Source organism: Vicugna pacos, chromosome 10 (genome assembly GCF_048564905.1).
Source record: "Vicugna pacos chromosome 10, VicPac4, whole genome shotgun sequence".
Lineage (NCBI taxonomy): Eukaryota > Metazoa > Chordata > Mammalia > Artiodactyla > Camelidae > Vicugna > Vicugna pacos.
Genome location: NC_132996.1, coordinates 17,266,817 through 17,292,762, shown reverse-complemented (window position 1 = coordinate 17,292,762; position 25,946 = coordinate 17,266,817). Strand labels below are relative to the sequence as shown.

General features: G+C 43.0%; 1 protein-coding gene across 9 annotated transcripts in view; it reads right to left on the bottom strand.

Moving 5' to 3' along the window:
* The window catches only part of SYTL2 (synaptotagmin like 2), a 124,071-nt gene that overhangs the window by 91,968 nt on the left and 6,157 nt on the right, over window positions 1-25,946 (bottom strand). For 4 of the 9 annotated variants that reach the window (XM_072969056.1, XM_072969058.1, XM_072969057.1 and 1 more), the window contains exons 1-4: window positions 21,348-22,251; window positions 13,307-13,437; window positions 12,332-12,444; window positions 7,636-7,968 (exon numbers count right to left, since the gene is read on the bottom strand). The gene's annotated coding sequence lies outside the window, so the exon portion shown is untranslated. Of the gene's footprint in view, window positions 1-6,386; window positions 6,477-6,512; window positions 6,732-6,847; window positions 6,983-7,635; window positions 7,969-12,331; window positions 12,445-13,306; window positions 13,438-21,347; window positions 22,252-23,203; window positions 23,353-24,478; window positions 24,631-25,946 lie in introns of those variants that run through there. The other 5 variants (XM_072969049.1, XM_072969050.1, XM_072969052.1 and 2 more) reach the window with 5 other exon arrangements.

Here is a 25,946-nt window from a genome sequence, read left to right as displayed (position 1 = left end):
TGTCAGGCAGAGCCACATCTCAACACCCTTGGCTCCGGGCCACCACCCCGTTCATGTGGAGAAGCAGGTGATCCTCTCCACATCCAGGCACCTCTAGTAACCAAGGCTGATCTCCCCAGGGGCTCTTCCCTGAGGAACTCCCGGTATATGTCAGGTTTTCCCTCTGGTCTGGATAAAACAGACAACACTCAGAGAAACACAAACACAGACCTAGAAACATACAAACACACATTTGTGTGTACTTGCATTTGGCACTGACTGCTTGGGGAAAAGGGCCACTCAGTTTCTTGCAATGTGCCCACAAATGAGAGTTTTGTGACCCAAGCTTCCCTGCTCCTCCCCCCAGGAAACTCAGAGACTGCTAACCACAGCAGTGCACGCTGAGCACAAGAAATTCTGCAAAGCACTAACCAAATTCGGCATGTGCTGGGTGTCAACAATTCCCAGAATTTCAATTCTAGAAATATGGAAAAGGGCCTTAAGCATTCTTCCTGGGTCCAAGCCTCAAACTGTTTTGCCAAAAGCACACCGGGGTCTTTACTGAAATGTGCTTAGCTCCAAGGCAGAGCATATTTATCATTTTGGAATAATTTAAGTCCAAAGTGGTCCAATCCATAAATTAGTATGTGGAATCACCATTTTCCAACACATATGTACCTTCCTACAGAAGTCTTGAATTAAATAGCACCACCCTCTCTATACCTACCTTTTACAAAAAGTTTTAAAATATCTTTTATCTATACACACAGGTCCAAACAAGTGTGCCTTCAATCAACCTCAAATCCACCTTCTATACTATGGGCAGTATTATTGTCCTAAAGGGAAACCTAGTTATTTCACACACAATAGTGAGATACATTCATTAGTTCCTTGCCACCTCCGAGATAAAGGGCAAGTTTTTAGCCTGGTTTCACCGTTGCGCATCAGCCTCCCACATTAAATACATGACCATTAAATATACAACCTCATTTAACCCTCTGAAGAACCTTGTGAAGCAGGTATGATCGTTCCCATTTTATAGACACACTGAGGGAATGATATGCTATGGTGACAGCTGCAGACTTGGGGACAGCAAAGGCCTCAGGATATACCCCTCAACATGTCCCAAGATGGTAGACCCAAAACAACCCTAGAATCCATTTTATAAAAAATCAAAGAATTAAACTGAAAACCTAGATCTTTCACTTCTAAAACTCAAATGACTAGTCTAAAACCAGCAGTGGTAAAGTTTCCACCCTGAAGATTCTAACATGCCACAGTTCAGTCTTCCTCCCAATGCACATCACTGGCAGAGGGGGCGGAGTGGTTGGGGCACAAATCTGAGCGCCTTGGCTTGGCCTGGGATCCAGCCCTTACCCTCAGCCTCAGAGCCCTGTGTTTTAATCAGCTGACTCAGCCAGTGGCAGGAGAGCCCAGGCGCCTGTGGCCATGAGTAATGGTGGCACAAAACACATCTGTCTAATCAGAAGCTGATGGCGTCAGTTCCATCAGGACTTACAGTAAAACAATGCTCTGCAAGGGAAAAAAGAAATGCCTATTCACCCAGAAGTTAAGCAATGCCTTTCCTTCTCCCTCTAATTCACAATGCAAATTTGTGAAACTGTTTACTAAGTCTTACACCCTCTTCTTGAAAATTTCCTGCTGCATTTATAGAAAGAAGATTATCTAGGAATAATAAACCAAATCTGTTTCTACTAGTAGCTGCAAAATGCTTTCATTTTGGCCTTCTTTAATCTCTATCATCATTATGAGGGATAATGCACAGGGAAGTGTTTTTGTAAGTGGTAAGCACTTCATATATGTAAAGAAGTCACTGCAACCACCTGAGGATTGGTGCACCACATTTCAGCTAAGACTTCATTTCAGAAGAGTGATTCAGTCACTCTTTCGTTTGTTTGTTTATTAATTCATTAAAAATACTTGACTAAGTTCCTATTGAGTGCTAGGCAGTTGGAGGCAGAACTGGACCACAGTCCAAGCCTTTGGAGGTTCAATTTTTTTCCCAAATTGGTCTTTTCATCTGCATGGTATTCCAACCACACTGGACGCCCCCACCTCCCTCCCTCTCTGCCTTTCCCACAGTTCTGAACCACTCAAGAGTGTGCTTCTCCCACCTTCTGTAAAAGTGCTAGGACAGGAACAAGTACCCAGTAGGCACTAAGGAAAGATACTGTATTTAGTGATTTCAGAAGTAAGTACTTAGTGACACATATGGCTTTATTAACATAAATAACCTGTTTTCATTATACTTTTGTCAACCTACCTTACCAAAAGTTGCCTCAAAGCAGTTCTCCCTCCTGCAATCTGAGAAGGTTCTAGATTAAGAGTAACAAATAGATGAGCAGAAACAACTCTCCCCTCAATGACATGGGGATCATGTGTTCTGCATGAGGGCAGTCAGCTGGGGAGACCCTTAGTCAATCACGAGCGGGCACTGAAAGCACCAGGAAGTGAGAACATTACCTGACACCTGATTTATCTAGATGGACTAATTCTCAACCAAACTTCCATTTGGGCAAATGTGAATGGACAATAACTCAGAATCATAGATTTTTAAGACTAAAAGAATTTCATCTGTAGATAAAGTTCACTTTATAGATTTAAAGACAAACAAAAAAAACAAACCAAGGCTCAGGGAAAGGATATGACTAAACCCAGATCGTAAAGCTTGTTCGGAGGCAGGAGCAGGAGACGAGCCTCCTGCTGCAGGACCCATTCCTCTCCCCAGAGTTGCCTGGAGCTGGGTGTGAGCCTGTAAGCAGCCTTTGCAGCAGCAGCAGCTGCCGGTGCTCAGCCACATTCACATGAGTGCATCGCCTGTCCAGCTGCTTCCACTGCTTCCTCCTAGCATCCTCTGCCTTGCTTTTGGCAGCTAGAGACAGCCCTCAAGAGCCCTGGGACTCCCTGTGCAAATAATCAGCTCCCTAAAATGCCAAGCTTGTTTTTATTCTGTGAAATGGGTCTATTTTCTGCCCATGTCTTCTCTTCAGGATTGTGATGAAGATCAGTGAGATGCTAGCCACCTAGGAATCCTATATCCTTTGAAGATAACTTAGAGTAGGGATCCAATAGAGCCTCTGCATCATAATTAAGTCTTACTAACATTAAGCCCAAGCGTTAGATTCCAGCATTTCATAAAGACCAACAATGCTTTTGCTCTTTCTACATTTAATTTTTTTAAATTGCATACACATTTACATGCAATTCAAGTAACAGTAACACCTGACACTAGTGACGCTGGTGGAGGAAAATCGAGCAGGTGTCATTATTCCCAATTTAAATTGGTTTAGAGAAGCTACCCAAAGTCACACAGGTAATAAGATGCAATGCTGGAGCAATGACCTTTTCTAAGGCTCTCTCCTCCTCACTGTGCATTTTCGCTTTAGAATTTTCTGCTCACACTTTGCATGTCAGTAACACTGAAGAGCTACCTTTTCCGTTGCATTTGAGACATTTAAGATACTCCAGTCACTTAACAAGCAGCACAGCTGGCCCCTGCAACTTTAGCATCCGCCCCACGGCAGGCCCTTGTTTCTGCTGGAAACTAAGCGACACAGGGGAGTGATGGGGGCGGGCTTTGGGGTTCACAAACAGGATTAACATTTATGATTTTTTAATTATTAATAATTTACTTTCTACAATCTTTCAAAAACAACCTGAGATGGCTCTTAGCTGACAATAATACAATCAAAAGTAAGAGTTATATTCATTTGTTCATTAAAAAAAAAACATACTCATAGAAGTACACAGAGAAGGCTGGAAGGCTATACCCCAAGTTTTGCATTAGTTATTTCTGAGTGTAGCTGTATTGTTATTATTATTATTAATGCTTATCTGTGTTTTATCTTTGCAATGAATATATATAGTTTTGATAAGAAAATAAAAAATAATGATATAACTTATATGTGGAGTCTTACAAAAGCTAACCCGTAGAAACAGAGTAGAATTATAGTTGCCAGAGGCTGGGGAGTAGGGGAAATGGCGAGATGTTAGTCAAAGGGTACACATGTCCAATTACAAGATGAGTAAGTTATGAGGATCTAATATACAGCCTGGTGACTGTAGTTAACAATACTGCATGACGTGCTTGAAAGCTGCCAAGAGAGCAAATCATAAACATTCTCACTACAAAAAAATAATAATAGCAAAATGCACATGTATAAAATCTTGTGTACACCTTAGACTTACACAGTGTTACACGTCAAGTATATCTTAAATCTTGGGAGGGAGGGAAACAAACAATAATTGTTTTTATTTTTTAAATATATTCTTCATTCTGAAAAATGGAGAAAGAGGTTATCACCACAGGAGGTTGGTAATATTACTATAAATCAGGTGAACAGAAAATGAAACAATCATCTAAGCCCCCAGACCAGAACTTTGCCCTGCTTCTCCATTTGGGAACACTCAGCCCCCAAGAATATAAAGCAACACGCCAGGAGACCAATTTTACACAAATATTTAAGGGAAGGAAACTATATATAAGTATTCATTAAAAAAACAAATATGACATATGGAATCAAGTGAAAAAACTGCATAAATCCTTAAAACAATCTTCAAGCTTGCTGGGGCCGAAGTGAACTATATCCTAACCCCCAGGAGCACATGTCAGGCTCCTTTGCTACTGGAGACTCTTCTATGGAGAAGCCTGGGAAGCCCTAAGGCAAATAGTACATCTTATTTCCCTCCTTTTTGAGAGAGCAGAAAGCTCATTAATACTGTCACTTTTTCTGTTAATTAAAAAAAAAAAGTCAAGTTTGTCTTCATCTAGTATCTTTAAAGATCCTTTATAAAACAGGTGGCAGCTAACGTATTACCAGGGAAATCTGTCAGCTCACAAAGGCACAGTTCGCCCTACTTCCTTGCCCGAGGTGGAGAACTGTCTGGCTTGGTGTCCTGGGTTCTGAGGATGGTGGGGCCCAGGCTGCCCCAGGGGCCGCCTCACATTTCTGCAGGACAGCAGACCACTCTGCACAAGGTGCTAATTCATTCATTCCACAAATGTTTATTGAGTGAAGCCAGAGAAAGGCCTCTTAGGGGACAGTGTGATCATTCACAAGCCAACGGTTAGGTCTAACGGATCAGCTGTGGACAATCGATCTTTCATTAGACCTCAAACCACCTCTAGGATAAAGCAAACAGGGCCTCTGCCCCACCCACTCACCAGCAGCTGGGTGGGATCAGGCAGGCATTCAGGAACTGGAAGAGGACTGCTGCTTGACGGAGGTTAAGGAATCACTAATTCTCACCAGGATGACCGAAACGCCTGCACCATAAATGACATAACACTTTTAAAATGCACTGACAGTGTCTGGCACCTCGTGAGAACTCAGTTTTGCTGTCACTATTCCAACTTGCTTTTACTCAAGGAGCCTCAAGAAAGTTGAAAGAACACAGGTTTTAGATTCAGAGAGGTTGGATTTGAATTCCACATATGCCACTCACTAGCTATGTGACTAAGGGAAGTAATCTTTCTGAGCCTCAGTTTCTCATTTGCAAAATGGGGTAAATGACAGTATACCAGTCCCCACGTGGCTTTGCGAGAATTAAGTACATGTTATATGCAAAGAAGAATGCCTGGCCCACAAGTGCCCAATAGAAGTCCACATTGCCACTGCCCTGCCCCCTCCCCTGCTGCTCTTGATGGGCCCAGGCCCTGGAATCTGATTTCACCTGGATACCAACGAAGGTGCAGAAGAACCACAGAGCTGAGGAAAGGTGAGGGGAGAGAACTGTTGGTGACCTTCCACAAAAACCCATCAAAGTCTTCTGCTCCTTTCAACCAACCTCCTCTGTTTGGCTGCTCCATCCAACTGACAGCTGGCTGCCTAGCTGGGAATGGCTGCCAAGAAGGGGACAGGAAGCTGGACAGCAGTTTGAGTCCACCCCACCGTCCAGTGTTTGTCTGAAGCCCCATTGGGCTTCCTCTGCACATCCCCTGCACATGGAGGCTGAGAGCATGATTCATAGTCTGTTCTTATCTAGGCTTCCATCTCAACCCAGAGCCCAAAGCCCAGGAGGCTGCTGGTCACAAACCAGCACAAAATGAAAATGAGGACTTTTCATTCAGACAGGAAGTGGAGCCCCTCAAAGTCAAGGGGGATGTATAAAGGGAGGAGGGAGGAAAGGGAAGAGGGAGGAGGCAGGATGGGTGCAGAGAGAGGGGCCCACTTCCTACACGCTGGTAGAGCCCTACGTCTCAGCTCCTGAAGCAGTTATTTCCACTTTGAAAGATGATAAATCCCATTCCTGTGATTTGGAACTCACTGCAGGACGAGGTCTGGGTGTAAAGAGAGATTTCTAGAGCCAACCTACTTATTTTCCAAGTAGAAACCCCCAACTCCCCCTTCCCAATGTCCCACCTGTAGCAGGTCCTAGCGGCCTACCTTACTTCACCTGAGTAATCCGGGGGCAGTTACTCTGTAGTCAGATCCAGCAGCAACCAGCCCCAAGCCTAGCGTCAGTCCTTACAAGCCCCAGGAAACGCGACAGCCCACACAACCCCCGCCTACCCAAGCGCCTCGGCTTCCTGGAGATTCGGCCCCCTGGGCAGCTCAGTAGGCTCCTCAGTGCGTGGGAAACTGAGAAAGGGGGCTTGCAGGGCGCCAGAACGAAGTTGACAGCTTACAACTCAGAAGACCGAAAAGCTTCATTCAAAACCAACTCCCTCACTTAACGGAGGAGGTAACAGTCCCAGAGAGGGAAAGAAAGTTGCCCAAGGTAACACAGCCAGTGGGCAGATGAGTCGAAGCCAGACCCGGGCGCGCCGCTGTGACTCGCAGCCTCCCGAGCCCTCTTGGCCTGGCCTGGCGGTGCAAATCCCGCAACCCCGGGCGCGGCGCGTTACCTTCCTCAGCACTGCGCGCCGCGAGCCTCCTCTCCGCCGGCCGGGCGCTGACGGCTCTGCCCGGCTCGCTCGCCTGGCGGCCCAGGTGCCGCCCGGCCTCAGTCAGCGGTGGGCGGCGCGTGCAGGCTCCCCCGCGGGCGGCCGGCGGGCGCGCAGGGGCCGCTCCCGGGCGCGTGGGCCAATGGCGCGGCGCCCGCGCCCCACCCCGCCCGCCCCAGCGCCCCGCCCCGGCCCGGCCTCCGCGCCCCCGGGCTCCAGCCCCGTCTCGGGTCCTTCTCCCACACCTCCCCGCCCCGTCCTGTTTCTTCTCTCCCCCTTGGCTACCGTCTTGGCTTCCTTCTCAAGCATACCTTACCCCGAAAAAACTTTTTCACTGTGCGGATAAAGAATGCAGCACTCTTACTATTTTGACCACTGTGCTTAGGGGTCCTTGGAGCCCAAGGGCGAGAAACTCCGGGAGCCCCTCGGCTCAGAGAGCGGGGTGAACCCTGGCGCGGTGGAAGGGGCCACAGAGTGGTACGGAGCCTAGCAGCGGGAGTCAGCTTCCTCATGAGCAAGAAAAATAAAAATATTTCCCAGGTTGTTGAGAGGATTAAATGAGCTGATGATTTTAAAATATCTAATACAGTAACAGCTGGATAAATGGTGAGAGCGATGTGTACGGCCTAATGGGTGTGCAGCGAGGATGGCACACTGCTGGAAGGTGCTGGTTGGTGGGGAGCGGGGTAGAGGTGCAGGCATGCCTATAAATGCAATATTGTATCATGGTCAATTAAAAAAAAAGTTACCTTTGATGGATCCAGCCCAGGAAAACTTCGGAAACTGGTGAACTTGAAGGCCTTCTGCTTCCTCATCGTCTCAGTCAGCGGTGCACATCCAGTTGAGGGTAGCGCAGGCCTGCCTTGGGTCGGTCCAAAGATCTTCCTTCTCCCAAACTTGCAAATGCCGATTCCTAGGGCCCTTATTCAGCGCTGGATACAGGACTGCTAATCTGTTCTAGGAATCCTTTCACTGGGTTAGTATGAGTATGCGGGCTTTTGCTGAAGCTTTGAGAGCCTAATAATGTCCCCACGCTGGGTGAGTACTCCAGATGCAAAAGAGGATTAAGGTGCTTGCCTTGCCTTTGAAGAGACAAATTTGTAAACAGTTTCAATTTAGGTTAATAACTGCTATAATAGGTGTGCAAAGTGCTATCGAGTCACACATGCTAGGAAGAGGAAGGCATTAAAAGCTTAAATACAGATGTGACCAAGATAAGTCTCAAAGGCACCCTATAACTTAGGTCAGATGGAAGCAAGAGAGGACAGTGGGCACAGAGAGGCAGACCAAGGTGTGGAGCTGCCAGTCATGTATCTGGCTGTTGCACAGGATGTGTGACAGGGGGGCAGAGATGAAGCTAAGGAGGAAGGCAGACAGATGCAGGAGTAGCCGTGCCTGCCCTGCTGAGGGAAGTGGGCCGTCATCATCCTGTTGGCGATGACTACTGGTGAATGATTTTAAGCAGAGGAGTGGCATGACCTCATCTGCTTTTGGCACCTCGATTTCAATGTTGATTGTACCTACTTTGCTTATCTCCTTCCAGCCCCTCTCCAGCTTGGAGGGCTGGCACTGGGGTCTTGTCCCACTGTGGGTGCCTTGCATCACCTGGTACAAGACTTTGGAAGAACTTCTAAGTGTCACTTCTCCCCAGGAAACAAACAGCAACTCCCAATTGCTAGGGAAGGTCTAAGGATTCTCACTTTAGGCTCTGGGGCAGGCAGGTGGGGGAGAAATTTTGAGGACCCTCAACTGGTCCAAAGAGGCCGTATCGCTCAGAAGTTAAAAGCTAGGGCTCTGACATCAAATGGCCAAAGTTCAAATACTGGCCCCACCACTTTCTAACAGGACTCGAGGCCAGTTACTTAACCTCTCTGATGCTCCTTTGCTAAAGAGGTAATAATGCTCCTCTCAAAGGCTACTGTGAAGATTAAAATGAGAAAGTGCATGTGTTTAGCAGAGTACCCTGCACTTAGAGAGTACTGAATAAATCTTCGTGAATGTGATCATTGCAACTCAGAAGTGGCTTGTTCCTCTTAACCTACGGAATGCCACTCTTCAAAATGGTTTGCATACAGGTGACACTTAAATTTCACAGAATTCTCTGTTGATATTGAGAAAGGCAAAAGGGTAGGGATAGTGCAGTGCAGTGGTTACGTGTGCATGACCTGACTCCACTGGACTCTACTACTAAACTAGCCAGGTGACTTTGGACAAGTCACATAACCTCTTTAAGCCACTGTTCCTCTTCTATAAAATAGAAATAGTAATATTACCTGTCCCATGTAAGGTAGATGCTGTAATACACGTAGCATATTGCTTAGCCCAATGTAAGATCTCAATAAATGTTAGCTAATAGTATGATAATAATTAGAAGAGAGGTCATACTTTGGGGCAAGGGAAAAGTAATGTAACAGTAACGCACTGGAAGGGGAAGTGCAATCCCCACCAGCCTGAAACTAAACCTAAACGTAAAGGGTGGTGCTGGATCTGTGGAAACTGACTGGGACAGGAGCAGAAGTGAGCTTACAAACCTGCAGCTAGAACCTGGGCCTGGAGAATTTTCCAGCTGGGCATGGGTTATTTAAATTTGGATACACACACACACACCCATTTGAAGAAAGATAAAATTCTTGCAGCTCTATAGAACTGAAATAATATGGAGTGTTGTTTGCAGAGTTGTGTATGCCTGCCCTCTGAGCTGGCCTCCTCAGATGGTGGAATGCCAAAGGTTTGTGCTTTCAAATAGGAACCTGGGATTTAACCCCTAACACCACCCAGCTATGACTTTGTAGAGTCAAGGGCACATTGCCAAGGTGTTTAGTTTTATCAGCCAGTTAGTGGGTAACCATTTATTTGTGGGATAGTTTAGGTGTGGTTCCTACAGGCTTGGAACATCCTCTCTTCTATTTCTGACCCAAGGAATCCTTCTCATGCACCAGAACCAGGGACAAATGTCACAAGTTTCTGCCATCCTAGTTGAATGAATCAATCCTTTGAACCTCTTCAGCCCCCATGATGTATTCTTAATAATCCTTAAGCCTTTTCTTGGCATTGATTTCATCATGTCTTTATAGTTAGTTGTCACAGGTTATCCCATGCCCCATCAATTTTAAAGCTCACCCAATTCAGGGACCCCTTTTTTCTTTTTGTATTTCTTCTCACAACCTCCACCCTTCACCCAACACCATCTCTCCCCCAAATGACCGTGCACCATAGGCACTCAATTAAAAGTCTGTTAAATTGCATCTCATAGCATACATGTTACAGAGAACAGCACTGTTGCCACTATGGAAAAGTAAAACAGAACAAAAACCAAAACTTTCTGGTGAAAACATGAGTTTGCCTTTAAACTATGTGGATTTATACTTCTTACCCACCAAAAATTGAAGATATTGCTGAAACGCTGTACAATTACATCTAGTGTGGTAATGTGGTTAGGGGACTTGCAGCAGTAGGTATCAAATGTACAGCATTTAGAACATAATTCAGTCACAGTATTGAGTTACCACAGCAGGAATTTGGTTTTCTAAATAATTTGCAAATACTGAGTATCTTTTTAACTCGTAGAAGTACAAAACTTTGACTTTCAATCAAACTGTGTTAGCAATCTCTCCACAGCTTTTAATAGTGCCTTGCATTTCTACAGGGCTTTGTATTTTCCAGCGCTCTTTCACTTTGATTATCTTGTTTGATCTTCACATCAACTCTATGATGTAGGCAGGATTAGTATCTGCACTTTACAGATGAAGATAGAAGGGACTTGAGATGATCAGGTCCTAAGTTCGGGCCAAATGGCAAACTAGTGACACAGCCAAGGTTAGAACCCAAGAATCTATATACCAGAGAGATTTCTGATGTTTCTGAAGCTGTGGCATCATTATATATGAACTTCATGAGCAGTGATCTTGTGCGGACATGTTTTTGTTTATATTTAAGTGTATATACTTTCATAGAGTTCCTTTTAAAAAGTAAAGAAAAACCTTTGTGGTGATCATCTCCCTCAGATATGTACATGTAATAATCATAACTTATTACTTTAATCTGTACAAACCAACATGCATTCCAACACTAATTATTCTTTTAAAAAATATGTTTACTCTATCAATGTTTTAGAACAAATTTTCTTACTTTAATACGTAAAGAAATATCATGATACTTATAGAAGACCTCCATTTAAATGAGATATCTAGAATAGTCAAATATAAAAAGACAGAAAGTAAAATAGTGTTTACCAGGGACTGGGTGGAAAGAGTAAAAAGAAGTTATTGGCTACAGAGTTTCATTTTGGGATGCTGAAAAAGTTCTGGAGATGGATGATGGTGATGGTTGCAGAATAGTGTGAATGCACTTAATGCCACTGAATTGTACAATAAAAATGGCTAAAATGGTCGATTTTAGGTTATGTATATATTACTACAATAAAAAGGAGGAAACTATCTTGTTTTATTGATATGAGATTCTCTCTAGTAGAAGAAGGCTAGTTATAAGATAACTCATACGTTTTTCATTTACTTTGTTTTTTTTTTTTTTAATTCACCTTACTTAAGAGCCCCTATACACTTGCTGAAGAGAAGGCAGTAATTTGTAGGGAGCCCTACTAACCTGTTTTTTTTTTTTTTAATCTAAAATGAAGGTGAGATCCTAGTAGATCTTGTATAGCTACTACTGAGTGCTCCCTATCTGCCAGGTATCTGCTAAATTACCTATTATTTCATGCAATCATCTGAGCAGCTTTAAATGGTAACAGATGAAAAACTGAGTTATATGAAGGTTAAGTTACTTGCCCAGGGCTACACAGCCAAACATCTTCTCAAAAGGCTATCAGAACCCTGCGGCTGACTCCCCAGGAGGTCGCAGAATCTCCCTTCAAGCTGCAGTGGTCTGGGTTCTGCAGTTGGACTAAAGGAGGGTAATTTCCCCAAGTATTCCTTAGGACACTACTTCCTCTGTGCTATGATGACTGTCACTTTCTCCTTACAGAATCACCATGACCAAAATGGTAGCTGCTAGCCACGTGTGACTGTTCAGTACTAGAAATGTGACTAGTCTGGATTGAGATGTACTCTAACTAGGTCTCAAAAAAAAAAAAAAAAAAGTAAAATATCTCATCAATAATTTCTGTAATGATTACATGTTGAAAAGATAATATTTTGGACATATTGAATTAAATACATTATCAAAATTGATTTAATCTGTTTGTCTTTACTGTAGCTACTAGAAATTTTTAAATTAAATATGTGGTTCTCATTCTATTTCTACTGGACAAAGTTGCCTGGGTCACATTCTCTATCTCAGTTTTCCCCTGGGAGGTAGGGAGTAACCTTTGTTTCCTGATGGCTTGGCAGGAAGTTCTCCCTTCACCTCCTCCCCACCATTGTGTTATGTCTAGAGAGGGCTTTTGACTTAATACATATAGGACAGGAGAGACATATGGAAAGAGCTTACCTTTGTGGTCATCACTCAGCTTTAGAATTCAAAGCACGTAGGGGGAGGGTATAGCTTAGTGGGAGAGTGCGTGCTTAGCATACATGAGGTCCTGGGTTCAATTCCAAGTACCTCTGTTTTAAAAAAAAAAGAATTCAAAGAACAGTAATTACAAAATGTTGTCATTACTACTGACTGGGGGTCTTGGCCCCTATTTCTTTTCAAGTACAGAAGTATCTTGATTAATTATACACTTCAATAATGCAATGTCCGTTTAAAATGAAACATAATCCTGTTCCATCCCTTGTTTATTCAGTTGCTCATTCATTCCTTTACGTACTCATTTCATATTACAAATATTTATTGAGTGACCATTATGTACATGGTATATCGCTCTATGAGGAATTCAGAGATGAACCAGATTAGTGTCTGCTGCTAACTCTTTCTCAAAAATATATTAGTTTATTTCCTTGCTTTTTATACTGAACATCACAGACAGCATGATATAATTAAAAAAAAAAAAAGCCCTGAACCAGGGGTCATAAGGCCCAGAATCTAGTCCTAATTTTATGAGCTATGTGAAATAAGCAGCTCTCTCCAAATCCAAATCTCAGGTTTTTCACTTATAAAATTAGAAAGGATAAAAATATCCACTTTGCCTACTGTGAAAATAAGATAATGGAAATGGTAATCCACAAACTACTATTTCTTACTTATTAAAAGACACTGCATTGGAAGCCAGGAGATTTAGACCCTAATAACAACACATCATGTGGTTTTAACCTCTCAAGCCTCAGTGTCCGTATGTCTAAAATTAAGAGGTTAGGCTGCACAGATTCTAAGATCTCTTCCAGCTCAAAATCCCAGGTTTTAAGAGTTTCTGATTTTAAAGTAGTCATTCTCTGAAGATCAGCATTTAAGTTTACCAAAGTCATAATTACTACATCAATGCTGTAGCCACAGATCTTATAGAATTTAAAAGTATGAAACACTCACTAGAAGTTTCCCTGGAAATTGTGCTTGTTTGCAGAAAAATTTCTGCTTCAGCTCTTTTCTTTTCTTTTCTTTTCTTTTCTTTTCTTTTCTTTTCTTTTCTTTTCTTTTCTTTTTTTACAGTGTTTCATCCTCTGCATTTTTAAAAAGACAAATGGAAGAGGAAAAAAAGAAACTAAAAACAACTGTTTCAATTACCTACTGGTGTATAGCAAACCACTCCAAAACACAGTGGTTAAAACAATGACTTGTTACTTCTCATGACTCTGTGGGTTGGACGGTTTTGCTGCTGCTCACTCACTACTTGGGTTTCTTAAACAGCTACAGTTGCCCGAGAGCTCAGCTGAGGCTGGAACATCCAAGATGGCCACTCATCCTCTGGAACCGCTCTCCACATGGCCTCTCCTCATCCAATAATCTAGGCCCAAGCCTCACAATTGGCAACTGAAGCCCAACCATTACAGGAGACAAACCCCTATGTGTAAGTATTTGTGTCATGCTTGGTAATGCTCTCTGGCCAAAGCAAGTTTTGTGGCCAAGTTCAGAGTCAACATGGGGGATCCTGAATATCTATCTGGAGGCAGGTCTCATCAAGGACCACCAATGCAACAGTCTACCACTATAACTTCCATTCAACTGAGTTCTAGATCTTACCCCCATCTCTCAAGCTTCTGCATAAATCATTCTATTCTTTACTTCTGTGCCTTGTGCATACTTTTATTTCTGCATATGTCACACTCCACTTTAATCATCAGTTTATATTTCAATCCTCCCTTGCCAAATTGGGAGGTTCTGGGCAGGGAGAAGGGAGTGTCTCATCCCCTTCTGAATGTCAAGAATCTATCAAAATGTCTCCACATAGGAGATACTTAATAACACTGAACCATCGACTGAGTTTTTTGGAACTTCACCAAATGTAAAGGGTAGAGCATCCCAGTTCAGACTGCACAAAGGCAAGTATTCCTCACCTAGGTTATTTCCACTAACCTCTATCTGAAATTTACCACTTCTTTCAATTATAAATGTGAGCAACAAACCACAGTAGTATTATCAGTAGGTGTGTGAGTTAATCATCAACAGAAACCCCAAATTTTTTATATCACATTACAGTTGACTTGTTATAAATACAGTAAATATTACATATATAAAAATAATTTTAAAGTAATTTGAACAATCTATTTTAATATAGTTAGTTTTCTTTGTAGTCCCAGGTATTTTGTTTTATTCCATTTAAAAATATTATTCTGAGGAGTACATGGGCTTTGCCCAGGCTGTCCATGGCAAAGAAAAAGTAAAGAGCCTCTGGTTAGAATCAGCCCCTGACTAGGGAGACATTAATACCCTCCCCCCATCCCACTACAGCCACATCAGTTACCTTGTTAGAAAAGCAAATTCTCAGACTCTACCACAGATTTTCTAAATCAGAAACTCTGCAGGTGGGGCCCAGCAATCTGTGTTTCTAAAGCCTTCCAGGTGATTCTGATGCATCCTTTTCAGAGTTTGCGAACAAGGGAAAACAGTTTTAACTATTAAAACTGAGCTATGGTGGAGAGGGTACAGCTCAAGTGGTAGAGCACATGCTTAACATGTATGAGGTCCTGGGTTTAATCCCCTAGTACCTCCATTAAAAAAATAATAATAAATAAAAATAAGCCTAACTACCTCCTCCCCCCTAAAAAAACTACAAAAACAAAACAAAACTGAGCTATACAAGGGTAGGTAAAGACCATATAATCAATCAATATAAACATTGACAGACATCTCCAATTTCCCCAGCACTGGGGAAAAGTACTGTAGGAAAATATTCTACTATATATTAATGCAAGTGATTATAATGCAGATGAATAGCTACATAAAAGGACTTTAGGCTTTATACTTAAGATCAGTGCGCCTTATTATATGCATGTTATACATCAATTAAAAAAAGTATACATAAGAATGTAAAGCATATTCCCTGCCTTCAAGGAACTTCCATTCACTTCTTTTTTTTTCAGACTTTACCAAAGGTCCCCTGGAGGAAAAAATTGCCCCTGATTAAATCTTTTTTGTTTTTTTAATTGATGTATAACATATTCATATTCTTTTTCATTGTAGGCCACTACAAGGTATTGAATATAGATCCCTGTGCTATACAGTAGGACCTTGCTGTTTATCTACTTTATATATAGGAGTTAGTATCTGCAAACCCCTATCTATTTCTCCCCACCTCTTTCCCCCAAACCCCTCCTCCATAACCATAAGTTTGTGATACTTAAGGACAGTGGGGGTATAGCTTAGTGTAGAGCATGTGCTTAGCATGTGTGAGACCCTGGGTTCAGTCCCCAGTACCTCCATTAAAATAAATAGATAGGTAGGTAGGTAGGTAGATAGATAGATAGGTGTTATAGTGGTGAGCATATCTGCCTTCCGTTCACTTTTGAAGTCCATGTACTCAATCATTTGTTGCGCACCAGTGAGCTGGATGGTCAGTGAATGAGCCAGGCCTGAAATCTGTCCTTAAGAAGTCCTCATTCCAGTAGGGGAGTCAGAAAATAAACAGCAATTATGAAACAGTGATAATGTCCATTATAATTATAATAAGTACCACTAAATAATTACCATATTTCATTGATTCTAAGATGCATTTTTTATAGCTTAACATTTCTGAAATAAAAATCTCTTACATTCTATAGTTGCCAGTTTAATTAGATGGGTTTTCCTAATAGTACATAAAATGATGGTGCATCTTCAGTTGATGGCATTCTTAGATTTTGTGTAATTTGATAAATTCTAAACTATTAAGTATTATAGGAGTTCAAGGATATGTGAATCTAGAAGCATTCTAGGAGTCGGAAAAGGCTTCAGAAAGAAACCAGATTTCTGGCTACCAGAGGTGGGGTGTTGAGGGTGGGGGGGAACTGGATGAAGGTGGTCAAAATGTACAAACTTCCAGTTAGAAGATAAACAAGTACTAGGGATGTAATGTACAACATGATTAATATAATTAACATGGCTGTATGTTATATGTAAAAGCTGTTAAGAGAGTAAATCCTAAGAATTCTTATCACAAGAGGAAAATGTTTTTTTCTTTTCTTTTGCATCTATATGAGACGATAGATGCTCACTGAACTTTTACTGTGGTTATCATTTCATGATGTATGTAAAGCAAATCATTATGCTGTACACCTCAAACTTACACAGTGCTGTATGTCAATTATACCTCAATAAAACTAGAGAAAAGCAACAACAGCAAGACAAAGGGCTTCAAGGGCAAGGAGACTTGGGCCAGGTTGAAGGAAGAGCAGAATTTTAAAGAGAGGAGGGACAGCACGGGTAACTGGAAGTGAAGCACCCAAAGGGGTGTGATGAGAGCCACGGGTCTGGGTGGGACAGAGAAGGGGAAGTGTCAGGAAGCAAAGGGAGCTCAGTGGCTAATAAGCTGAAATCGGATTATAAAAGGCCTAGAAAATGGAGCAAATGATGCAGTTAAAAATAAGGAGCAACTAAAGATTTCTAAGCAGGAGAACAAAAAGTTAAGCCCAACTTCAGTATGTGGAATGGACTCAGCAACAGGGACCATATGTACCTGTCTGTTTTCAAATTTGGTCAACATTGAGTTTAAAAGAAAGAGACACTGACTCAGGGAGGTTATAAGCTCATGGCAGAGCCATGGCAAACACGAGGGTACTGGACACACATGAGCATGCAGTAGAGACAAATAAGACCACTCTAGACTACTGTTGAAACCAGAGCCAGCAGTGCCAGCGTTGGGCTGCTGACCATTGTCCCCTCCCCACTTGGGCCTCATAGGGGAGCCTCAGGTGCTCAAAGACTTGTTTGTCGGCTTTTTAAGAGGTCTCACAGTCGTCTAAAATTCGTTCATTTAATCCTTACCTCATCCATGTAAGGCAGGTGTTACCATTTCCATTTTACAGGTAAGGAGACTAAGGATCAGAGAGGTAAAGCAATGTACCCAAGGTCACACAGTTAGTAAACAGCAGAGCTGGGATTCACACCCTCTTCTGTCTCCTCTCAAAGTCTATGCTTTCAACTAGTACTCTCTGTGAGTCTCAACCCTAAACAGAATGTCAGATCAATAGTTTCAGATCCCCAGTTATGGAGTCTGGAATCAGTACTAATACAGCTCGGGTCCGGTATGTCCCCATGTGCCCGTCAAATTATACCCTTGTCTCTAGCCCCTGTCATTCTTGTCTCTCTGTAAGACTGGACCTTACCATAACTTTTTGCTTTGTACTTTAGTTACCCTGCCAGGCAGAGCCTGCCCTAAATCCCTGACACCTTGACCCCCTCTGCCCGTCTTCTCCTCCCAGTAGTGATTTTGCTGCAAACTAGATAAACCCCTGCAACCACCCCAACCTTGTTTCCTGCCTGGATCTCAGCACCACCGCTGCCTGGAAACGCTGCTGCTGAGCCCCAGTCCCTGACATCTGATTTCCCCCTATGAGGTCAGGGGGTGTCTAAAGCACCAACCTAGAAACTAGAGCTGGGCTCAGGCTGAGATAGAGCTGGTGAGTATCTGTGGAATGCAGAGGTGAGACGGGATCCAAGGAGAGTAACTAGGGATGAAGGCAAGTCGGAGAGCCAAGAATCAGGCCAAATAAGTATCAACCCAGAGGAACCTGGCAGAACCAGCCAGGACAGAGGAGAACTGTAACCAGAGCCAGTATTAAGGAGCCAAGGGGTGCAGAAGGGAGGATGGAGGTGAAAGCACAATTTTCCCAGCACTTAAATGTGGAGACAGGGCTTCTGATAGGGGCTCCAAGTGTAGAGAGGATGGATAAAGTGGCTAAACTGGTGCAGACACCCAGCACTGACCTGCTGCTGGCTCTAAGGCCCTAGGCACTGTCAAGGACTGTTGGCTACTCTGATCATAACCCAGCCCCATCCCAGCCTCTTTTCTCTCTCCATCCTCATTCATTCATTCACTTATTCAATTAAACATTTGACCCTCCACTAACATATGAGCTCTATGCAGGCAGAAACAAACATTATCTTTTTTTTTTTTTTCATTTTAGGGCCTAAAGCCCAAAACAATGTCAGGCACATAGTAAGTCCTTCCTATCAATCAGTTGAATGAATGAATAACTGACGAATGTTTGGAAAATGTATTGAATTCTAGAGTATCTTCCGAGTTGTGACAATAACCTTACATAGAGTACCAAGCACTTGTTGCCTGCTGATATTCACCAACAATAAAATTAGAGACTTGAATAGGCTAGCAGTTATTAGCACATATAGTCTTTAATCAGTCACTTCATGCATTAAGATCATTTGAAAATTTCTGAGACAAGAAATGGCATGGGGACTTGAGACAAGGTAAAAATATACTTTAATTAGGGTTTAGAACATCTAAAACAAAATTATTTTTTCTTTTTTTTTCATTTCAAAACTAATTTATGATCAATATTAACAATGCTACTAAGCATTTGCCACTGGTTTCAAAAGAAATTTGCCAAAAATTATACAGTCAACATTGTAGGCAAAAAGTTATGTAGTTTGAACATAAAATTTTCTAGATTTGAATAGAGTTCCAAAAGGAAAATATTGATGCAAAGCTTTGCAATTTTACTTTAGATTACTTCTTAGGGCACTAGATCAAATGACACTCAAAAGTTTTCAAGATGCACGTAAACTCCACGTAAGCCCCAAATTATCTTCGCGCTGACTGCAGGATGCTGTGGTTAGTCAGGCTGAAGCTCTGACAGCCATCTTCATGTTCAGAGTAAACAAATGATGATTCTGGGACTTGCAAAGAAACCATGGCAAGCCCTGAGCAGGGCTTTAACTTTGAATTAAAGCAAACCACAAGCCACCAAACTGCTGACCATGAACATGTTTACATTGTGTCTGATGGGGGGTGAGTGAAAGAGTCTGAGTGACTTATAGAGCTGCTGCCCACGGTGTGGTCAAAGCAGCCTCACAGTGTCAAGGGGAAGAGGACTGGAGGAAATGAAATGAGAGGACCCAGCCACACACAGCTAGAGGCTCAGAGGGTCCAAGGCAAACTTGGGCTTGTGTTGGGCAGGTGTTACCATCTGTTGGGTATGTGAGTAGAGAGAAGGGACACAAAAAAGTATCAGGTGTCATTCAGAGTGAACTAGGGTCTACGGAAGATTGCCTAAAGTCTGGTTTATAATCATGAAAGTGTCAGTCTGAATATGAGGAATGGTTTACAAAATTTTGTTAAAGATTTCTCACTAAATATCATAGTGTCTTGGGGTAGAATGGATTGCACTGAGTAGCAAACGGATAAAATGTTATAACCATCAGCGAGAACTGGCAAGGATACATTTCAATAACCTAACTCTTGCTAAATTCTGCCATTCTAAGTGAGATAGAGCAGTTGAAGCAGAAGCAGCTATTCCCCCTCCGCACTGGGTAATTAAATGGGAGTAAAGGAGCCAATAGGAAGTAAGCTCCTTGCTCACTAGGGAAGCAGGCTAAGAGGAGCGGGGGGGGGGGTGGGGGGGGTGGAGAGGATTACAAGAATTCAAAGCCATGACCACAGATCAGGGCTCCTGTGGTCTATGCAACACCTACCCTATGCAGACAACTCCCTCGGTATCTAACCCATTCTTTCTGCTCTGCCCAGAGCTGTGGCAGAGACTGGGGGAGCCGAGATGAGATCTGGGACATGTCAAATCATGAGTGCTACTGTCTTCCACATCCATCCACAGGGAAAGGATGCCTGGACCATCAGGTATACCATCCTGGGTTGAGAGGTCAGAGAATGAAGTTTGCATTCATTAGTGCCTCTTCCTCCTTTGTTCACTATGCTTATTACATAGCTTGTTTACTTTTTGAAGTGCCTAATGCTAGTGTGAAACTCCAAAGAACGATGAGGGTGAGTGATAAAGGAAAGGGAACATTCCTCTTGCTAGTTCCTAGAAGCTATTTTGCAACATGGAGGAATGCTTTGTGTGTCCAGGCAACTGGATCATCCACAGCAGAGCCCTAACTGGGGAATGGGTGGGTGAGGAGAAAAAAGCTGAGTGCATGATCTCTAGCCAAGTTGTCTGGGGTCTGGAGCAGGGCTCAGCCTAAGCCAGAAACTAAAATGTTCCTCAAGGAAACTGAGGCAGAAGCCCAACTGTATGAATTCTGGCAACACCAGGAGATTAAAGAAATGGTGCTCACAGCCGAAGAAATAAGAACTGGAATTCAGACTGTCATCTCCTGTTAATGTAACCCTTGACAAGTGTCTTAACTTCGCTAAGACTCTGTTTCCTCATGTATAAAATGGGGATAATAATCATCTCAGGCATACTGTGAGAATTATGCTAAATAAAGTATATAGGCTCAAAATAAACGGTTCTTTTCCAGTAGACTGTAAGCTCCCTGAAAGCAAAGAATGAATCTTAGCAGCAGAGCAGAGGCTACATAGAGTGCCTAATAAATGTTTACTAATAAATGAAAAAACAGCCAACATAGTCCAGACCCTACCCCCAGGTGAGGCCGAGGTCACTAATCTACAAACACTCCCATTCTTACTACTCAAAGTGGCCGCTGATGTCACCTAGGAACTTCTTAGAAACAGGATATTTGACCTCACCCCAGACCTAATGAATCAGAAGATCCATTTTGGCCCGATTGTCAGATCTGCCCACACATTATGCTTGGAGAAGTACTGCTTAGTCAGGAGCCCTGGAGGAAAGAGAAGGCCTGAGTCTCCTGGTGGGTGGCATCTAGTGGCTCCAGCTGGGAGGGACTGGGGACGGCAGAATCAGTCAGGTAGAGTCCAAAGTGGTTTTTTAAATTGTGACCACTGTCTGTGGGGGTTGGGCAGACAGGCGGCCAGGCTGCCCTGCACCAGAGGAGCTGGGACCACAGGCTGGATGGGTAGGGGCAGACTGCAGATTGCATGGAGGTGTGAGCAAAGGTTGCCTTTCAGAGCCTCAGTCTGGGCTCAAAGGCAATGTCCAGAGGTCAAGCGGGCAAGAAGTCAAGTTCAGGGGTTATCAGGTGAGAGAAGCCAAATCTGGTTATGCTGGTCCCAAGAGCCAGAGTCTAGAGAACAGAAAGCGACAATTCTACTAATACTTACTGAGCCATTTACGGGCAAGACAGAGAGTGATTCTCCTCCTAGGAAAGGCTGCTCCTTGTTCTGGGCCTCAGCCCCTTGAGGGTGTAGGTGGGTGTGTCTTTGTAGTTCTGTGTCTGTAGTCCGTCCGAGGGGGCTCAGCATCACACTGAAGGCAGGTATGAAGCTTGCTGGAAGGTTTCTCTGTCCTACTGACTTAAAGAGACACCAGTGAAGGTGGGAAAGTGAAAATGTCAGAGACTATTTTTGAAGTTGCTGTGAATAAACGGGCAAAAATTCCCAGGGCCTTTGCTCACACCGTAACCCTGTGTGTTTTCGGTCAGGGATGGGCTGCCGTTCAGGTAACAATAAGCCAATGCCCCAGTAACCCAGACAGCATTCTCTGAGGGGAGGGGGGCGGGCAGCACAGAATCCTGCTATCAGAGGAGAGGACCTGGTGACTTTCAATCTTTTTTTTTAACCAAAGTATAGTCAGCTTACAATGTTGTGTCAATTTCTGGTGTACAGCATAATGTTTCAGTCATACGTGTACACACGTATATTCATTTTCATATTCTTTTTCATTACTAAAAGATATTGAATATAGTTACCTGTGCTGTACAGAAGAAACTTGTCGTCAATGGAATAAATGCTCCAATCAAAAGACACAGAGTGGCAGATTAGATAATAAAACAGGAACCTACAATTAGCTGTCTACAAGAGACCCTCTTTAGGGAGAAGGATACACATAGATTGAAAGTAAGAGGATGGAAAAGACACTTCATGCAAATGGAAATGGCTAGAAAGCAGGGGTAGCAATATTCATATCAGACAAAACAGACTTTAAAACAAAGGCCATAAAGAAGACAAAGAAGGACACTGTACAAAGATCAAAGGATCAATACAAGAAGAAATTACACGTGTTAACATATATGCACCTCATACAGGAGCACCTAAATATATAAAACAAATTACTAACAGACATTCAATCATTTTTTTAATCCTTGCAGCCCTGCCTTCTAACACTCTTACTCAGATCCCCACCATCCGAAATGGATATTAGCAAAGCTGTTCTTACTGAAGCAGAAGTTGGAGCCCAGAGCCATTCCCTTCTACCCCTCTCTGAGGCTCCTTGGTGGAACCCCCCGGGTTCCGTGGGGGCAGTTTAAGAAGCACTGCTCTGCACCAGTGCTATTATACAAATAAGGAGAAGGAAGCCCAGGCTGACAAGGTCTTCCATGGCCTGGCATTAGCTCCATGGCCATTGTGGATGTTCCTTCACATACTCTCTCTTCCAGGCCTTTCTATGTGCTATTCTGTCTCACTGAAACACTTGCTGCTCCCCATCATGCCTCACTGTCTTCCCAGCCCTATTCCTGTCTGCCTCACTCCTCCGTGACCTCAGGATGCCAGCTGAGGCCTGTCTGTCCTGTCCACCGTGCCCTGCACAGTGTCTGATCAATGGTAAGTGCTGTGTATCTCTTTCTTGAATGAGCGAAGAACACTTAAGGAGCCTTCCTGCACAACTGCCCAGATAGTTCCAAGGCTCAGAAATGCTGACACCCCCCACCCACCCAAATACGGGGTGGTAGTAAGCAAATGTTCGTCCAGGCTGTGTTGAATCCCTCACATGGAATTCTGACTGGTGTATGACAGTGTTAGGTTGAAAATCCAGGCAATGGGGAAAATGTGTTTAGAAAATGCAAAGTGAGACACACTTAGAATATATTGGTAGGTCCATGTGATGGCTGCTTTCAAAGGGGCCATAGAGATTGGCAGATACCTGTTTCTTATGCTGACAGTGTTCAGACATCATCCTGACCTTCTGCCGCACTGAGGGTTTAGAAATAAACAGGTCTTAAATCTGACTACCTTCTTACCCCAGTAACCATATTTGGTAATCTTCCAAAAGTTCCACAAGGAATTATTCACAACTTCCCTGATGACAAAATGGAGCCATAGAACACAGTGTTTGGTATTTCTCAGACATCTCTGTGGTAGATAAATAAATCTCTCCCAGAAGATTCATCTGATAGGGGGAAAAAAAGCCACATAAATATGAATTAATGTTGTGCTAACTTTTTTTCTGAATATGCAACAAGTTAGCAATGCTAAGTCAACATATTCCAAGATTGGCTCTCCCTATTAGTACATGGCAGTAAATTATGAAGAAAAACTAATTATCTCTTTAGATAGTATCACCCCAAACATTACTTTTACAAGCATTGTGAAATGATTCAACGAGTTAACTAAAGTCTCGGCTTAAGCATCATTTTATTTAAAGTGACACTTCCTGGCAAACAGTGTTTTAATTAAAAATGAAAATCATATTGGAATTTATTCCCTGGAAGATAAAGAAGAAACTACAGACTACTTAACAACCTACACGCTGTCACTACTTATCTCCGGCACTAGTCACAAAGGAAAGCTACCTGGAAGGGTAGTTTCTCCCACGATGACCCCTTCCAATTAGACAGGACTTAGCACTTTATGAAGCATGCTCACAGACATGCTTTCATTGACCCTCTCAACAGCCCTGCGAAGCTGGTCTAACAAGAATGAGTGTTAACTTCACCTTATAAATGAGGATGCAGAGGTCGTGGAAGACGCACGTCTTGTTCGTGGTCACCCTGCTAGGAGGGGTTCAGCTGGGCCTTGAACCCCAGCTTTGTGATTCCTGGTGTTGTCACTGCCAGCTAGGCTATGCTTAACATCTGCCTGATGCCTTACGTCATGCTGCAGAGGGACCCTGAAGGTCTCCTAGGGCAGAAGCTCTCAAACTTTATTTCTCAAAAACCTAAAGGTCCACAGTGATCTTTAGGAAGCCAATGGTGGGGGGGGGGGTGGGGGAGCGAGAAGACAGGGTACTGGGCTCCTATTACAACCAGGGGTTCTGTTTTTATGTCTTACAAACAAGTGTTTCCAGTAAAATTTGTTTGGAAAGAAGTACTATATTGCTTTAAAAAAAAAGTTTGAAACTCCAGTATATTAATCCAAAGTACTCATTTTTACAGACTGGAAAAGACCCATAAAGATCACGTAATTTTTACATGTTCACACCTGAGTGAGACTAGAAACCAGTCCACCACTCTGTGACTGGGACAAAAGTTATATCTCTCAGTACAGTGTTTTGTCTACATCCGAAGTTCTCCAACCTTAGTGTGTATCAGGAACACTTGGAGGGCTGGTCACAGATTTCTGGGTCCTACCTCCTTGGGTTCTGCTCAGGAGGGCTGCAGTGGGGCCCGAGAACCTGCACTCCGGGTGCTGCTGCTGAGCCAGAGAGCACGTTCTGAGAACCACTTGTCTACAGGAAAGAAAACAACTGGAAAGTCAACCTAATTGATCAGCTACTTGTACATACATTTCATCAACTTTACTTCATTCTGAGAAAATGGTAAAAGGACATTCCTTCTTCAGAATTTATAAACCCATTGCCTTAACCATGCTACTACACATTCCTCAACACCTGGCACTGATAGTCTATCACATCAAAGACCCTACACCACCCACGTAGCAGATGGCATTAATGTCCAGCCCAAATCCCTTCATCCAGCCTCTGAGTTTATCTGCAACTGCAGTGGACAGTCTCCATGCATACTGCCAGCTGCCCATCTCAATGGCTGATCTTTCTTTGTGTCTCTGAGGACTTTCTTTAGCCAACAAGAGCTTGCTTAGTCGACAAGCAGTGTGTGTGTGTGTGTGTGTGTGTGCACACGCGCACATGTGTGTATTTAATGTCCCCACTTTCCAGGGCATCCTTCAAACAATGAGGACATGAATCTGCAGAAAAAGACTCCAGATTTCCTATCCCTCTGTGGGACAATTTTGAAGCTTGTTCAAATGACTCCTCAGAGAGTTTCTAGTGAGACTGAGCCCCAGTCTTCCCAGAATCAACCTGCTCATTCATGCATCCTTTACTGGCATTTCTCCCTTTCCTGTCCACTTCTCCCACTTCCTCATTTATGCTTCCAGGGATCACTTCCTAAACAAACTCCCTGCATCTCAAGTTCTTGTCTCAGAGTCTGCTTTTGGGGGAACACAAACTAAGACACTCTATCTCCAAGTTCTTCACCGAATTTTTGGAAGCATCACACACTAGTTGACCCACATCCACTCTTGCTCACCTTTTAGTTCTATGCCCTGCGTCTTCATTCGCAGGTCTTTGGGCTGGCTGACCCAAGTTAGATGTACATGATGGGTGTTAAAAAAATACTACAATGATTGTTGCTGCAGTAACAGCAGCAGGAATACTGACTAATGAATCATGTGCAGATACTCATGATTTATTAATTGTATATCTAGTAGTCATTCTTCAGACTGAGGCCCAAGTGTATTTAGTATCAGATCTGTGAAGGGTGACAGCTTAAAAAACTGGTATTACACATATTTTTCAGGCATCACTATAAAAGCATCCATCAATTCTGAAACGTAGTTAACTTTCCATTTGTAATATTAAAGTAAGATTAACTTTCAGCAAATATTTACATTTAAGGAGTGGAGTTTCAGCACTGATGGCATCAACATTTCTCAAACTGCAGTGCAAATCTCAATTTAAAAAAAGAACTATCTGAGAAACAATTAAGTTGTCCTCAAACTGAAGCCAAATAATGGAGACAGATC